Source organism: Falco rusticolus, chromosome 3 (assembly GCF_015220075.1).
Source record: "Falco rusticolus isolate bFalRus1 chromosome 3, bFalRus1.pri, whole genome shotgun sequence".
Lineage (NCBI taxonomy): Eukaryota > Metazoa > Chordata > Aves > Falconiformes > Falconidae > Falco > Falco rusticolus.
The window spans coordinates 40006936-40024130 of record NC_051189.1 but is presented as its reverse complement, the minus strand read 5'-3'; the positions used below and the strand labels follow the sequence as shown (position 1 = coordinate 40024130).

General features: G+C 42.7%; 1 protein-coding gene across 1 annotated transcript in view; it reads left to right on the top strand.

The window, feature by feature from the left end:
- Nucleotides 1-1807: 1807 nt before the first annotated feature.
- The window catches only part of KCNB2 (potassium voltage-gated channel subfamily B member 2), a 204607-nt gene continuing 189219 nt past the window's right edge, over nt 1808-17195 (top strand). Inside the window, exon 1 of the mRNA XM_037381817.1 lies at nt 1808-2221. The gene's annotated coding sequence lies outside the window, so the exon portion shown is untranslated. The remainder of the gene's footprint in view (nt 2222-17195) is intronic.

Genomic DNA, 17195 nt, shown 5'->3' with positions numbered 1-17195 from the left:
CTGAGGTGACATAAACGTGCAGGTTTTGAGGTATGTGACAACACACAACAACACACAAACTCCTAAATCTACCCGTGTCATGCTCTGGGTGCAAAGGTATATGTAGCAAGCCTCTTCACACAGCTGCCTTCTTTTTCTTAAACTTGTAGGAATTTAATTGTCTTTGAGAGTTTTGCCCACCTCTCACATTTAGCTGAAACTGATCAGTGGGTTCCAAAATTAGTAGTGACACACACAGACACATGCACACACATGGGTGGAACTTTCGGAATACAGAGATACCTACATTCAAATGGGAAGTAGCTGAGGAAAGGAATGGGAACTTCATTTATCATATATAACATATGGAAGAGAATTTCCCTGACTGACCATAAAGGTAGACTAGGCTGATTAGCATAGGCACAGATGTTTATGTCACAGATGTCGATTTCAAAGTGAATTCTCCTGGGAATCAGTACCACTTAGGATTTCCGCTACTGTAGTATCTTATCAGAAAACTTTGGAAGGTAGGCTGGGAGAAGATGGTTGAACTTTTTTAAAAATCACACATCTGTATGTTCCCAAGCCAGGGGCCAAGGAAGTACATAAAATGGGGGGAAATTAACGCAGTATGTGAGCATTCAAAATTTAACCTAATTTTTATTTGATTGTAATTGAAATCATGGTGGCGATACTGCCCAATCTGATTCCTGGATGGCTTTCAAAATGATTAGGAGGTTTTTGAATTTCTTAAAAAAAAAGGGGGGGGGGGGGGAAGCTGATAAATGTTGTGTTGGAAAGCCTTCAACCCAGCAGCGAAATGTGCAACACTGAAGGCAGAATCTCAGAGCTATAAAATGAGATGAAGCCCGAGCAACACAATGCAGAGGGCAAAGCTACAAAGGACCTGTTAGGAAGCCCGAGAAAGGACAGCTTGAAAAGAAGAACAGCTTTCTAATCCCATACCTGAAATATAGAGGGGCATCACTGAATGAGGGAGTGAGAGTTCCTCCCGTTACCAGGAATGATCAAGGACTTCCCATTAAAAAGCAATAAAGAGGAACTAGTAAACTCTGTGGGAGGGAGGAAGCGGCAGCAGGAGCAGCAGCAGTCTCAGTCACCACCTGCTACCCCAAGACCCGATGACAGAAGTGTGTGAGTCCTCACCCTGCGCGGGGTCCCGGCCGCCCAGGCAGCGCACTCGGCAGCCCCCGGCAGGACAGCGGGGCTGGGGCGGGCTGCGGGGCTGTCAGGGGTGTGCTCATTCCCTGTATGGGAGCCTTAGTATGGGTGCGCTCCAGTCTGAGAGGGGGATCCCCTGCCCTGGTGGGGGTGTAGTGTGGGGGTGGGGTGTGTGTATGTGTGCATCCCCCGCCTGGGGGTGTGTGTGTGTGTGTGGTAGTATAGCTTGTGTGTGTGCATGCATGTGCGTCAGTGTGTGAGTGCATCCCCTGCCTGTGGCATTGATACAGTGTCTGTATATGTATATGTACGTGTGTGAGTGCATCCCCTGCCTGTGGCATTGATACAGTGTCTGTATATGTATATGTACGTGTGTGTGTGCATCCCCTGCCTGGGCTGGGGTGCGGGCTGTATACATCCCCCGGCTGGGTTAACGCGGGGTAGGGGTGTGTGTGCCCCCCCCGCCTCCCCCCCCCCCCCCCTCCCCGCCTGGGGGGCAGTACGGGGTGCCTGCGGGTGCGAGCATCCCCTGCCCGGCCGGGGGAGCGAGGAGCAGGCGCGGGCGCGCGCAGCCGGGGAGGGGGCGGCGCGGGGGGCAGGGGGCGCCCCGCGTGCCCCGGCCGGGAGCGACCGTGTCCCCCCGCCCCGCCGCCGCCGCCGCCGCCGCGCACAGCCGCAGACACGGGCGGCCGCGCCGGCAGCCGGGGATTACAGCGGGGCGAGGGCAGCGCGGGCTCGGCTTTTATCCGACCCCCCACACCCCCCCGCCACCCCAGCCGCTCGCCACGCTGCTCGCTCGGCGGCTTTTCATCTCCGGGGGCAGGAGGGAGATGTCTTCGCCGTGGTTTTTCCACCCCCAGTCCTCTCCGTGCCGGGGGGGGCGGTGATGTGGAGCCGGGAATGTAGAGGAAAACCCTCCCCGGGAGGGAGCGACCAAAACAAACCTCTCGCCGTGGCTCCGGCGGCCGCGCAGCGCCCGGGGAAGCCCGAGCAGCCCCTGCCAGCGCCGGGGAATCCCTCCTCCAGCCCCCGGCGGTGCCCCGGGCGCCCGCGGAGCAAGGTAAGCGGGCGGGCATCGCTCCTCCGCCGAGGGCTGCTTTCTGGTTTTATTCGTGGGTTTTTGTTAGGTACCGAGTCTTCCACGCCTCTCGCACTGACGGGAGTTGCAAGGGAGGCGAAAGCTGCCGCTGCCCCCGGCGGGCTGCGGGGCGCCCGGGCCGGCGGGACGCGGCTCTCCCGCGGGGAGCCCCGGGGGTGCGGGCGGGGGGCGCCGGGGGAGCCGGGCACGCTCGGCGGGGCTGGACCCCCGCAGGGTTTCTCCCCGGCTGCCTGGATCAGTCTGAGGGAGAATAATGCAGCCCTCACGCTGGAGCGCTTTGGAAGCCGCGGCTTGTATTTTTGTTCCTCCAGAGCTTCTAAAGGGAGGGGGGTGGGTGACATTTCGTAGTATTCTACCTCCTGCCGCGGATGAGCTTTAAAGATAAAGGCTCGTCATTTGTGTCCGATGCTCTAATAGCGCTTGTGGGGAACCTGATGATACAAAAGCTCGGCGTTCTCGGTAGATAGCTGTCATTTCGATTACCCCAATGAAAAAAACCCTCTGTCAAAGAAGAAAAACCGTAGCATTGTGCTAGTCTGAAATACTGGCATGTATGCTTTCTGTAGATATGTAGCATGCTGCCAGTCCCCTGGGTTTCCGAACCCGTGTTTTTATAAACAGGCATGCTCGCTGCATGCTTTCTACAAACCCTTCAGTGTGTTTCCTGTATGAGAATTTCACTACCCGAGTGAAGGTGGACCTTTGTTTATACCCTATGTATGTACTGTCCGCATTTATAGTTTGTCTTGGACTTTATTCAACTCAAGTTACATAATGATTAAGATATAAATAAACAGTATATTTGCAGTTTCTTGAACATTTTAGTTCATTGCAGATGAGACCGTCTCTAGCATCACCGCCAAAATTGTCACTTCTGAAATGTTTGTATAAAAAGGGAAGTGTCAGTAGCATCAGGTGGAGGCAACATTCCTTAGCAGATACACAGTCATCAGACCTTGCTATTAAAAGGACACCTAAGCAAAGGATTTCAGTGACCCCATCCTGTAGCTCTGAGGAGCTGCCAGGACTGGTTTAGAAGAGGAAGAACAGCAATGAGGCTGGACAGGAAAGCCTGTCTGGTGAGGTTTTGCTTTAAAAACACTTGGAGTTCAAGTTTGCTCAGTTGGCAAATCACATCCAAGTTAGTGCAGAGCTAGCACCGGGCATTAGGCGCTAGGCAAAGTCTGAGAAATGAAATGGCCTACCAAGCCTGGGGCACGATTGTCCTCCCAGGGAGTTTTACTAGAAACTTTCAGGAGAGCAGGGTCAGGCAGTACATGCCTCCTGTGAGATTGGTTTGCTCTGTGACCACCTGAGATGTACTAGCAAAGCTTTGGAATTCTTTCCCAGGGAGATGAGGTACAGTACACCAAAAAAAAGTTTGTTGCTGGTTCTTAGCACTGCTGTCATTTCCATTCAGACTACAATTGATAAACCACCTCTTTGCTCAGCCTTATTGGAACTTGCAGCTGCCTTGTGGGTTTTTTTAATTTTTTTTTAATTTTTATTTTAAAATGATGCTTCCACAGGCCGCTCTCACAACAGCGTCCAAATTGCTCTCGCCTCCTTTCTCAGCTGGACGCTGTCACTGGGGCTCAGCAGGTTGGCCTCGTTCAGACATATGCAGACAGTAAAAACGAAAACATCTTCAGCTTGAGATGAGGGAGAAGCGCTGTTCGGAGCAGCATGCTTCAGTCTGAGCAATTCTGTTGGCTTCAGTGTTTTGAAATGTCCCGTTGCCGTAACAATGCCATATCATATGTATTTATTTATTCATGCTCAGCTTTTTTTTTTTCTAAGTGCAAGTTAATTGGCAAATTCTGGCTTGCCACTCAAGGCAAGGCGAGGAGTTGAGATTCGCAATAGCTTTCTTGCCAACATTTGAGATTTTGCCAAACGGCTTGCTACTGTGACTTTTAGAAGAAAATCTTGGTCTTACGTGACTTCCTTCAGCTTCATGGCACTACATGCACAGGTAAAATATTTTTCATGGCACTACCATATTTAAAGCTACCTTACTGGAGGACATTTCAGTCAGTGTTTTACTCCGTATGTTGTTCTTATATAAACAGCACATTGGGGAAGGGCTGTTGGGTTGTGTGTCTGTGTGAGTGTCTATGGAATATGTAGTCTTACTGAATGGGAGATGAGGTATCTGCTGAAGGGGGCAGTGACTGGGAGCATGACAGTGCTGTGGGATCCCACTGCAGACCCCTTTGAAGGTGTCTGTTCTTCCAGAGTACAGACCTGCTGCTCCTGACAGGCAGACACCAGGAGGGAAAGCTGGGAGCCAGAAAGGGAAGCTCTTAAAGTTATGAGCCACTCCAGCCTCATCAGAGTAGACATACATGCATTCTAAAACTGTATTGTTTGAATGTTTTCAGGGGTCATTTCTATTAACTCATCATGTCATTGCATAATACTTTCTGACCCAGCAACCCTATGATCACAGCTCTTGGAGTTAAATAATGATCGCCTCTGAAAGGACTTTCCCTTTTTCTATAGTATTGCTCTAGGAAATTTTTTCATTTTTAGAAATAAGTTTTTTTACCTAATAGGTGTCTGAATATTATAAATTTGGATGCACAATAAAAACAAGCTTTTGTTTACTTTGTTGAGTTGTACTATTTCTACTCTTATTAGGATATGAGCACCCTAAGAGAAAATATTTTTGATTTCTCATGAGTGACTGGCATCTTTCTCTTATGGTTATTGCTGAGGTAGTGGCACTGGGTATTTAATTTCTTGGATTTTGTAATAAATCTTTGAGACATGTTTTAACACACAACTTAGCAGGTCGAAATGAGTGTTCCTAATGATAATCTTAACTGTAAATCAAAATAAACTTTCTGATTTTTAATTGCAGAAATCTCTAAGACTTACAACAGTGTTCTGTGGGATACTGTGAAAATAAATTGCTTGGGACATTATAGACTAGATTTTTTCCTATTGTAAATGTAGATTTTTCTGTAATCCCATAGCTTTCTATGTTTATTTGTCTATAACTCTGGCTATATGGAAAGGATTTGGAAAGAATTTAATTCTTTTTAATTCTTTCTTGACTACTATGCAATTTTAGATATCTATTGCATGCTATAATAAATAGATTGCTTAGTGATGCTCAGTGCATATATATTAAATCATATGATTAAATATAAAAATCGAACAGAGAAGCTGAACAACTCAATTTTTTATTGACTAGAACATGGACGTTTCTTATCTTGGTTAGCTATAGGTATAAAGACAGTCTCAGTATAACTTCCCAGACCACTAAACACCATAAAAGCCTTAGATATAATATGCATCAGTCAAGATATTTTAAATCTATTAAGCTTAAAACTGTTTGTATTCTCCATTAAAGCTGGAAGGACTGTGAAGACTATTCTGCTTTTCGTCCTTCCCGATGCTCATTACAGCACATGCAGGAACTTCAGTGCAAGTCGACATTGGCATCCTCCTGAAGTTTCATTTGTTTCCTGTGCAATACATCCCTTTCTTCCAAGGCTGGAGGGCTGGAGTAAACTGAGTAGTTTTTAGACTGAGGAGCTACTTTTTTCAGCAGTGTGAAAGTATGATGATGTTAACTGCATACTCAGTAAATAACAAATATTATTTTGAACTTACTTGTTCATGGATTATGGTGACCGCATGAACTATATGGAAACAGTAATGGAAGAGTCTTAGGCCACTAAAATCAGTGGTTTTTTTAATTTATTTTTTCTAATGCAGGATATCTATATTTAGCCGTAATGGTAGATCAGCTGTGACTTAGGTATCTGGCTTCTATATGGCCCTATTCCTCCTCCGGATGACTATAAAGAGGAGTCAGTAGCATCACTGCTGGCAGCAGCAACAGAGTCAGAACAACAATCTATTAGCTAATAAATAATATATGTCACGCTGGCATAATGCAGCTCTGAATATTTAGGAGTAGGTTGTGATAAGCAGCAATTGTAGTCTTTACAAGGAGCAATGGCAGTCTACCAATTTACGCTCATAATACCATGACAGAGGCACGGTGGTACGCTGTGAGAATGCACAAGCGTAGATACAGTCCAAGCCCAGATGGAGGGACTGAGCAGCTCTCTTATCACAGCACTGGCACATGATACAGGAGAAGGCTCTACGCTGGTCAGTGCTTCTCCCGGGGAAGTCATGCTTGCCATTGCAGGGTATTTTTCGTGCTGCCATCGTATTTGGGTATTAGCTTGTTAGGTAAATAAACATCAGCCCTTTAGGTAAAACCATGTAACAAGGAAATGAATGCAAAGCTGTGCTGATAATTAACTGAACAAAGCTCTCAAACGTAATCTTCTTTGATGACACTGGAGATGAGCTTCTCCCCCTGGTTGCCTAACAAGTTAAGAAATAGAAATCAATTATGGCAGTAGAGTCCAAATACAGAATAAATTTGCCTCAGAGCATTAATAAGACATCTCAAGGCAGTTCATAAAATATTTTTGCACAGTACCTCATCAATAGTTAACTTTCAGAAAATTAGCTGCATTTTAAATATATATAGAGAAAAATTACAACCAAACTCAACAACTCAAAATGAGGCCATAATGCTGCTAAGGGGTTTTTAGTTGTGTCTTTTGCCCTTTTGAAGTGTGAGGCTTTGGTTTACCTACAAGGTTCATGATCTCATCTCAGCTGGATGTGCTCTCAGATGACTGAATAATCCTGCTGTAATTTATGACCATAAATTCAGTGTAATTTTGCATATACCAGAGAGATCCTGAGACAGTTTGAGCAGAAAGTGCTGGCAGGCTGCAGCAGCTAGAAGAATCCCACTAATGTATTTAAGCAGACTCAAAACAGTGAACTGGCCTAATTAGCCTTGAAATCAGAAAGCTATGAATGACACTATTGTTCGTGCTCTTCCAGTAGCTGCTGAGATTAACAGCACACGTAGTTGATCTACCTTGACAATAGTGCCATCTAGAAGGTCTTGCCTTCTAGATATTTCCATTTTATGCTTTCTTCGTTCTCATTATTGCTGATATAGAGTGAACTTCTTAACTGTGCAGGCCTCATGCTTGAATTTATATTCAGGACTAGCCTGTCTACCGATAGTCACTTTAGTCTCTATCTAGGCATGTCATTGAAGTAGCGTTAGCAGTGCTGGGTGTCTTCTGCTACCCTTGAACTAAAGAAGGAGTAAGAATGTTTGGCTGATCCAGCATGTTTACAGATCATCTAGTAGGAGCAGAAATACTTTTTTTGCAGTAGTCTTGTGGCTAGGGTACTCACTGGGAAAATCAAGCTTTTAGGCCTTTCTTAGATTAACATGATATAAACAACTATTTCACCTCTTGTAATCCAAGATTCTGCCCAGACAAAGGACTACTCATCTGTCCATTCCTGTTTCCTTCCGAGTGCAGGCTGCCTCATTCTTGCTTAGTAGGAACAGGGAGGGTCGTCTCCATCCCTGCGCCTGTCCTGGGAATTACTTGCAGCAGCGGTAGCCTACAAAATATAAACCACAGGTTTGAGTCACCAGGGATGAACGTAGTCCCTGGGTGAAAGTATAATAACCAGGTAATTACATCAGTAGGTTGTTATCACCACCTCTGGGTGTATTTTGAAAAGAGTGGGCCTTGTGCAGTTCTTCTGAAGGACTGTTACGTGCCTCTCATAGAAGGAGATTTCCAGGCTTGGGCTATCATGTGGGTGAGTTGTGTTCCTTTTGATCCTGGTTATGCACTGGGTCTGGATGGGAGTTCAGAATATCTTCTTTCTGACCATAAAGTATTGTGTTGATCCTGCCTTAGAGGTTCCCACACACTTCTTTGAGCTTGAGTCTTGCATGTTTAATATTAGAAACCCTGAACTAATGGCTCTGATGAAGCACATTTTTTAAGAGGATGCTGTGGCTTTTAAAAATAGATTTTAGCTTCACAGAGCTAAACAAATTAATTTACAGTGTCAGTTTTTAAAAAGTTTCCTTTTAGCCTGTCTTGATTTCAGAATTACAGCAACAGTAGCACGAGGTTGTGCATGGTAGATAGTCCTCACTTTCTTCTTTTGCCAGGTCAATTTGAGGGTCAATAATATCAATACTATGGTATCAGCTGCCTTTAAGCTTGACATTCGGCTTTCCAAAACTTATGCAGTCTCCACTCGTGGTAGGACTAAAAGCATGAAAATGAAGTGCAGCTTCTCTCTACAGTGTTAAACTGGAGTTCCTAAGAACAGCTCTCCCTTCCCCAGTCCCCAAGCCGGCAGTACCTTTGTGCAGTATGTGGAACCAAAACACTTTAGATAAGGTCAGGAATCAAAGTTTTCTGCTTTCTGGGTGACTGCTTCTCTCCGATGGGCAAAATAAGATGACAGGTTGTCATAGGCTCTGAGCAATTTTTAATAGTATTTTGGGGTCTTTTTCAAGGCATTCCATAGTTTAAGACATCAAAACGTTGAAGGGATGGATTCCCCAGAATCAAGCCTAGAGCAAAATGTGTCTTAATTTTTAATGGAAAAAGCTTTTTGTGAATACTCGTTGATGCTGTGACCTTGGGGACATTCCCAGCTATGTACAAAGGCGCTTGTCAGAACTGAGTCACCCAAAAATCATGGCCTTGATTCATTCCTTCCAGCTTCAGTGCTTCTGTGAAGCACCAGAGATAGGGAACGTAGGCTGTACTCCTGCTGGGTAGAGTTACTGGGTTGAAGCAAGCATCTCTTGAATAAATCTGCCTGACATAGGCTGAAATCTTTGGCCATGTCTCTTCCTATCTGTTGTCCAGGTACGTCTAAGCCTGCCCTTCCCCTTGACTGAATCAGGGAATGGTCCAGTCAGAAGTGGTTCCAAATGAAATTTTTGACAGAGGCAGAAATTGAACCCAAATGTTTTAATCTCAAAGAAGTAACTTGAGAATACAACCATGCTTTCCTTAATTGTAGATCAAGGATGGTGGTGTTGCATGTTTAGCCTTTATTAGAAAACTCAAAACGTTACACTGGGATTCTGGACAAAGTGCCACAGCCAGAGTTTTGGGTGCAGTTTCACTCAAAAAGAGATAAAATCTGACCTTTCTCAACGTGCCTCGTTGCTTCAGACATCATTCTCTGTGTATATAGGATAATACTATATTTTGTGCAATATTTCCCTGCCTAGAAACCTAGAATCATCACTCAGTAATACACTGTGCAATCTTTTCTTCAGGAGAACAAAAAGACATCTGTGAAGTTCTTCAGTGCTTTCAGCTAGTTGGCAGCACTGGTATTGGTAGGGAGCAGTGGAAGATCTAAGGGTTATAGAAGATACCACATTTAAAATAGCCCTAAAACTAATTGTTTTAGGACAACTGGTTACAATAGTGCCCCCTCAAAAGAGCAAATGATGTATTGACAGTCTCTTCCATCATCTTAATGCACTGCAATGCAATTAGGAAAAAAAATCCTGTAACATTTGAATAAATTGCAATTCAAAGCTCCAATTTATTAATATTAATGTATTTACTATTATTACTGTATCCTGTATATGTAGTATCTGTATATCCTCAAATAATTATATGGAAGCATTAATCAAAACTGTAGATCCAGAGTGCTAGTTGCGATATATAGTCTTATTTAGCCCTGAAATGAGGATCTTATATAATCACATTTCTGTAATATCTGATTGTTTTAAATTAAAGAAAATGATCTGCCATTTGGCCTTGTACTTCTCTGTGACAGCTCATCCCCTCTGAAATTTCCAGGGAAGGCTAAATACACAGTGAAAACCAGTATCTTTGGCAAAAGCAGTAAGTCAGCCCCTAGCAACCAATTGTAAACATAAATAGTAAAGTGCAGACACCACAGACAATTACATCCTAAACAAGAGATGCTTAAACCTGGGCTGCAATGGAAGTGTAACTGTTTTTGTAAACTGAGCAGGAATGCATCAGGATTGTTTTGTAAGTATCATATAGCCACGCTTGTCACAAGCACTAACAGCAGAGCATTGCTAATAAGGAAAGCCAGAGAAGCAGAGCTGGTCTGGAATAAAGGCTGATGGCGATCTTGATTCAGCACTGGGATGGATGGCAAAGCCATGTTCATCGCTCTCTTGAGACCTCAGTGCAGTCTGATGGGGTGCTCCAAACCCAGCTCTCAGCTGCAGAGTTATGGTGAGGTCCGACTGAAAAAAGCCACTTGAGTCCTAAATTCCATATGAGTCTTGGGGTAAAATTACACTGAACACTGTCAAGAGCATTCAGCCTTTTGGTGTGTTATCCACATCGCCTGTAGTGGAGCCTCGGGCCCACTGACAAGGCTTTACCTTGAGTAAGAGCTCCAGTAAATAATTGCAAATGCTACTAGGGCAGTCAAAAAATGCAAATAGGCCAAAACTGTCAAGCTTGTGTGGCTACAAGATTTTACAAATGTTTTATCAGTTATACTCTCCCTCTTTTTCTGTCTTCTGTCTCCGTACCTATTTCTTTCTGACTTTTCTTATCCAAGGCTCTCAGGGAATACATACAGCCTCTGAGTCTGCTGCTCCTTGGTGAGGTTCATCTCATCCATCTGAAAGACATGTCTGTACTCAAGATGGTGAGAACAGGGATTTAGCAGATAGACTGATTTAGTCGATTTGAAAAGTTCATTTATAAAAGGCCCCATCTCTTTCAAGTGTTTTCTGCAGATCTCTGAGTCTTTGTGCGGCCAACGTTTAAATTTTCACATACCAGGAATAAATCATCTGTAAGGTCTGTGATGAAATAGACATAATCAGCGTTTTAGACCAGTTAGCCATAGTCACGCCCTAAGAGCTGGTTTTGTGGGATATATTCTTAAAGCAAGATCTGACTTTCCAGAGACCAGCCCGTTCACAGCTGTAAGCAGAGCTCTCAAGGTTACAGGTGTGACTCGGTCGTTGGTCATGGAAAGACCCAGCTCTCTTACAGTGCCTGTCACCCACCAGCAATGGCTCTGACCACGGCTGTGGTCTGGTGTGAGCCAGCCATAGATCATGGGGAGGCTGTGTCACAGGCGAGACAGGCTCAGGCTACATCTTTGCCCCTTCAGGCCATGTAGCTTCAAGTGGTTTCAGCCACTTGGCTCTGAGGACTTGAGCCCAGGTGCTATCTCCGGTAGTTTGGACAATCAAAGCTCAGCTGTTTCTCTCCTGTGAACGCATGCATGTGTTCCTGCATATAGATATGAATCTGAGACATACACACGATGCTCAGGAATACTTTGACATGTTTCCTGACACTTCCTGCGTTCAGGTTGCCAATCCTTAACTGTATGAGATGTGACTTCTGTGAAGGTGGGAAATGGAAATAAGGAACACCTCATCTGGGCAGGATGTTTTTATTCAGTTTTAGCTATCATCTCAGCCATTTTTTAAAAACTGAAATGAAGGAAAAATGCTATTAATAAAGGTCCCACAGCTCACCATTAAGAAACTGCAGGTCTTCATATTTTGAAACAAAGAACAGACATTGGATAGCAGAGATATTACAGCAAAGCAGAGGCTGGAAAAAGCACAATAATACAATCAAGTAAGTTGGGACTTAAAGCTCCAGAAATTTGTTTAGTCGGTAGAAATGTACTAGTTTGTCACAACTAACTTGCTCTATCTTTTCTTGACCAACTTGCTGTACCCCAGGTTATTAGGCTTCAAGAGTCAGACGCTGAGATGGGCACAGGCTCTAAGGCTTATTAGATTCATAGAATCACAGAATGTTTCCAGTTGCAAGGGACCCATAAGGATCATTGAGTCCAACTCCCTGTTCCTCGCAAGACTATAAAACCCTAAAAACTAATCCCTGTGACTAAGATCGTTGTCTGGACTCTTCCTGAACTCTGACAAGTTTGGTGTCGTAACCACTTCCCTGGGCAGCCTGTTCTAGTGACCAGCCACCTTCTCAGTGAAGAACCTTTTCCTAATGTCCAGTCTGAACTTCTCTTGATGTTACGCTTACAAAAAACTAAAGGCAGTTTTTCCAGAAAGTGTTACATATCTGCATTAAATACAGACTGTGGGTCGGATTTTTGCTACACTTTTAATAAGTCATTTTTAATAGCCAAACTAGTCATTGCAACAATTATCTCCCCAGATTTTTCTGGAGTTCAGGGAGTGTTTTTGCTTGGGAAAAAGAAAAAATATTGGTATTAGATTTTCCAGACCTAAAAAAAAAACCCCACATGGAATGGGACCACCCAAATTATTTTGTTTAATAATTCCAAAATATCTCATTTTGATACTTATTTTTTTAAAAAATAAACATTAGTACATTTAGAACCAGAAATCTAGTTTAAAAAATATTGAAGGCAGACTTTCAACAAATTCTGAAAACTTCTTGCATTTGTTTCCAAAGCAAGGAAATTAATTGATACAATCTTTCCTTGCAAACTTAATGAGTTTTGACAAAAGGACATCTTCTGACAAACATGGTAAAAATTTGTCTCTTAGAAGTCAGAAGAAAGCAAATTTGTTCCCCTTTCCTAGGGGCCTTATGATACAGCCTTTTCTTAGATGTTACATACTTTTTTCCTCACAGTGCCCTAAATGCACAGAAAGGATGTGCTTCAACAGTGGTGTGCTTATGTAGTGTAGCATCTCCACCTTCTTTGGTGTAATTTGTATGGCAAAAGTTGGGAGGGGAGTTTAGGACTAAGGATGCAGAAGTAGCTTTGATGTGAATCTTTGGAACGAAGTCTTGCACGTGCAGTCCATGGAAGAGGCCAGCTGACACGGTGACCACTGTGCATGCAGTTAAACTCACCTAGGCTCCAAAGCAGATGGCTACAGACAAGCCACTTATTAGGACCAGACCTTGAAGCCTGCTGACTCTCAAGCCATCCCTGCAAATTGTTTAGGAGAGTCCTAGCAGTGCCGTGCCAGGCGATGCTCTGGCAATGTGACGGCACAGGTAACTGAGTTCCTTTGCCTGAGGGTTTAATCTGCACATGTAGGCATGCCCATCAAATGTGATAAAAATGCTAAGGAATCTGTAAAAAACAGCTATGTCAATTTGAGCAGCCAGAATTATTGCATACTTCAGGCATCTATGATCTTAATTCCTCCATTATAAAGCACTGGTAATAATGGCCTCCTAGTGATGTTGAGAAGGGAAACTCAGGGATACCCTGGAAGCACTCAGGATAGTGGGAGCTCCCTGGGGGATATTCGTCACTGTGCGTAGTGTTGGGTTTGCAGTAAGACATGCTAAATAACATCAGAGAGCAAATACTGAATGAGAAAGATGAAAAGAAATAGTAGATAATTACCCGTTCACTTAAAGCAGAAGGGATTGGTGTGGAGGATCACACCATTAAAAGCTGTACGCATATGGTACAGGGGAATACACTTAACCTTCTTTCTTGCTTTCCCTAGCTTTTTGAGTAGTAGCCTTTACAATTTTAAGTTTTATTTAATGCAAAGAATTGGCTCTGATTTTGGAAGGTTTGATATTGCAGGCATTTTCCTACAAAGTAGTTTTATTATTGCAAGGAAAGAATAAGGGGTGTGTCTGGAGTTGCTCTTACATGTCTCTGGTTAGAATTTGTGTCTTTCTCTACCAATTGCTAAGCAGAGCTGGTGAGCAGCAGGCTGGCTTTGCCGGCCAGCAGAGGGGCAGTCTCATTTCTCACTAGTGCAAGCTGGACAAAGTGCATGGTGGAATTGCACACAGCCAAAAGGTTAAGGCAACAGACTAAACTGAAAAATATTTCAAGCTGCCTCGGGACAAAAATTGCAGTGTCCTGAGTTCGTTGCAGTAGCCAAAGTCCAGAAAGGTTATTTATTTTATTGCAAAGGTAAACTCACTTGCACAATTTTGTTGTATTGAAATATCTGGTGATTTTGTGTAAATTTTTTTATGTGGATTATAAAGTTAAAAATATTACGTAGTTAAAATAGAGGCTATTGATTACAGTTTTGTTAGAGGCACAAGCTAAGCAGGCTCTGTAGTCCAGGCTTGGGGAAAATCTGCACAGGAAGAAATTTTAAAAACTTACTGGCAACAGAAGGTGTGAAGAAAGGCACTTAGGAAGCAAACTAGAAGAATATTTTTTTAAGTCATATAATCAGCTGCTTTTATGTATTTCAATGAAAAAAGCTCTGAAAAAAAGGCAAAAATAGCCCTCACACTTCAGCATTCTTCATTTGGGAAAATGCTTTTTATTTTTGATCTTTTCAGAGTGCTATATGTTGTTCATCCCTTGGTACATACGTACATACATAGCACCTTGGATCCAGTCTTCTCAATAAATGTAGCGTTGTTTCACTGCTGACTTCAGTATGACCACAGTTAACCAGAATTTTTAAAGCCTTTTAGAAAAGCCATGTTTCCTCAACTAGGGAGATGCAACCAATAATTACACTGACAAATCAGAAAATATTTTATCAGCTTTAGACTGGTCTTGGTGACACTATAATTTTGCATTGTTTAACAAATCTGTGTGATAAGTACACTGCATAAGAGCTAAAACAATGCATAGCCTTGCATATATTTAGTTTTTGTAATCAGAAAAGCAAATGAGGATATGGCTAACCTAAGATTATTCAGGTCAACTGCTTGATTCCTACTGTGTTTTACTTGGTATTGCTAATATTAGGGTACACATATTAATTAAAAAAAAAGAAGAAATCTCTGAGATTCAATCGTGAATAAACTAACGAACCTCTGTAGAAATTGTATGAAGGCTTGGCTGATTTTATGGAGCATGACAGAACCTCTCTATGAATTTCTTAAATTCTTGTGTTTCGTTATGTAAGACATCCTTTACAGGAGAAACATCATTGTGCATTAAAGCCTAAAAGGATTTTTTTTTCATAAAAGGTTGTAAATACTTCCTCTGTGGAGAAATACCCTTTCATAACTGCTGGGTGTTTTAGGTGGTTGCCTTTATGTCAGCAGACTGATAAATGCATCACAGACCAGTAGGAGATGATTACGTGAAGAAACCTTGGAAAGACTTGAGTCCCTCCTTCTCAAAGCCCCCCAGTGAGGAGTGCAATAAGGAGGAGGGTAAAACCAGAGGAAAAGTCAGTCTAAGGTGAAGAAGAAAAAAAGCAAAACACAAACCAAACACAACAGAAAGCAATATGCATTATGTAAACCTACTGATGTCAGGGCTTTGATTGTGATATGACATTTATCTTTGTAAGTGAAGTTATCAGTTTATTGTTTTCATGAATGAAGGTACATGTTACAGGCTTAAACCCTTGCGTAAATAGGCACAGAGGTGCTGTGGGTTGCACTGGGAGATAGGAGGGAGCTTCACAGTGCAGTGCTGGAGGCAGGATAGGAAGAGGCAGAGTAATGTGGCCCTTGTGTTTTTGAAGTAGGTTCAGCTTGAAACTGCTAACATGGTGATGTTTCGGGCTGTTGCCATCATGGGGGTTAACAAGACAGTGAGTTATGCACTCAACTGAAAATTAAAAAAAAAAAAAAGAAAGAAATTCTGTAAATGTAAATATTACTTTGATGGGTAATTTTCCTTTTCCCTTATGTTTTTAGACACGGAAGTCTAGTAATACCTGCATCATACATGGCTGAGCCTTATTATTGCTTTATCTGTTGTTGGAGAAACTGTTAAAGTTTAGATATAATGGGATCTAGTAATTTTAATTTTATACTAGCAACATATTTAACACTGGCTTAATTGTGTCATCTGACATGCTGAAATAATTCTTTAGTTTTTCTTAATACTTTTAGGAAAGGATTATTCTAGATCCTCACTGTTCTGTTCAGGATCTGGTCTTTATGATCTCCTAATTCCCTTTCAAATTTCTGCCTTTTTTTTATGGTGAGTTTGTGCCTATTTTTTCTTATGCTATTATGGTCCATCAGTACAAACAGTTCTCCCTCCTCAGTGTTTGCCCCTGATGTATTTATAGGTAACAATCCCTCCCATCACAACCTTCATGCTTACTCTGCAAAGAGGATCAAATTCTTGTTCACAGCAAATGCTTTGTTAAAGCTGGAGTTATTTTGCTTTAAGGAAAAAGACCAGACTGCCAAACTGTTGATTTGCAGGGAGTGGGAAAAGGAGATGTCAGCTTTGGGAAGTTCCTAAGGAGGACTTTCCTACTTCAGAAGAGGAGCTTCTCTAAACATTCTTAATATTCTTTTTCCCTTTGGGACATGATGCCACTGCTAGGTTATTATTTAAGCATTGTGTCAGATAATGGACCGTAGCAGAGGTGGTGTGTGGGATCCCTTCCTGTTTGATACTGGTATTCCAGATTTGGTGACGAACAGCTGCACTTTGGAGTTCACTGAAGTGCTAGGCACGGGGAGTGAGAATGCACTTGTGGATTATTAAAACTGAGATTGCTGATTGCTGTCATGCAATCATGGCTCTGCAGCAACTGAACAGGTGAACAAGTGGAGCAAAGAAGAGCCTTTCTGAGGAGCTAGGGAACAATATGCACAGTCCTTGCATATACAACATGTATTACTGGTCAGCTGGCTGCTGAAGCGTTAGGATTCTTTTGACTTATTTGTAAAGGATTCAGCACTGTCTGGTGCTAGGAAGTTTGACTTGTCAAGATGGCAATTGAATTGCTTGGTGAGTAACATCTGGGCATGAAATAATACAGCAAATCAGGATGTGAGTTGAGAGAAGGAGGGATGCAGTTTGTTTTTGCAGGATGTGCTCTAACAGTTTTGTTCAGTTTCAGTAACTCCAAAATTTGAATTTTTCAATAAAAGGGAAGCTAGCCTCTCACTTTTTCCTTAGAGATGTCCCTAAAATCTTTCCTTTAGGATACCTCACAAATTAATTAGTAAGTAATCAAATTAAACTAACATGGCTGCATCAGAAACTGGTTCAAAAACCACCAAACAATACAACAAACCCTCAAGTCCTCTGCACAGACTTTCACAGTTGACTTTCATGAAAGCAGAAATTTGAGTGTGTTTTTTCTTTGCTTAAACATAACGCTCTTAGCTGTTCCAGTTGTTCCAGTGGTTCTGTATACTACCACAAAAGAGTC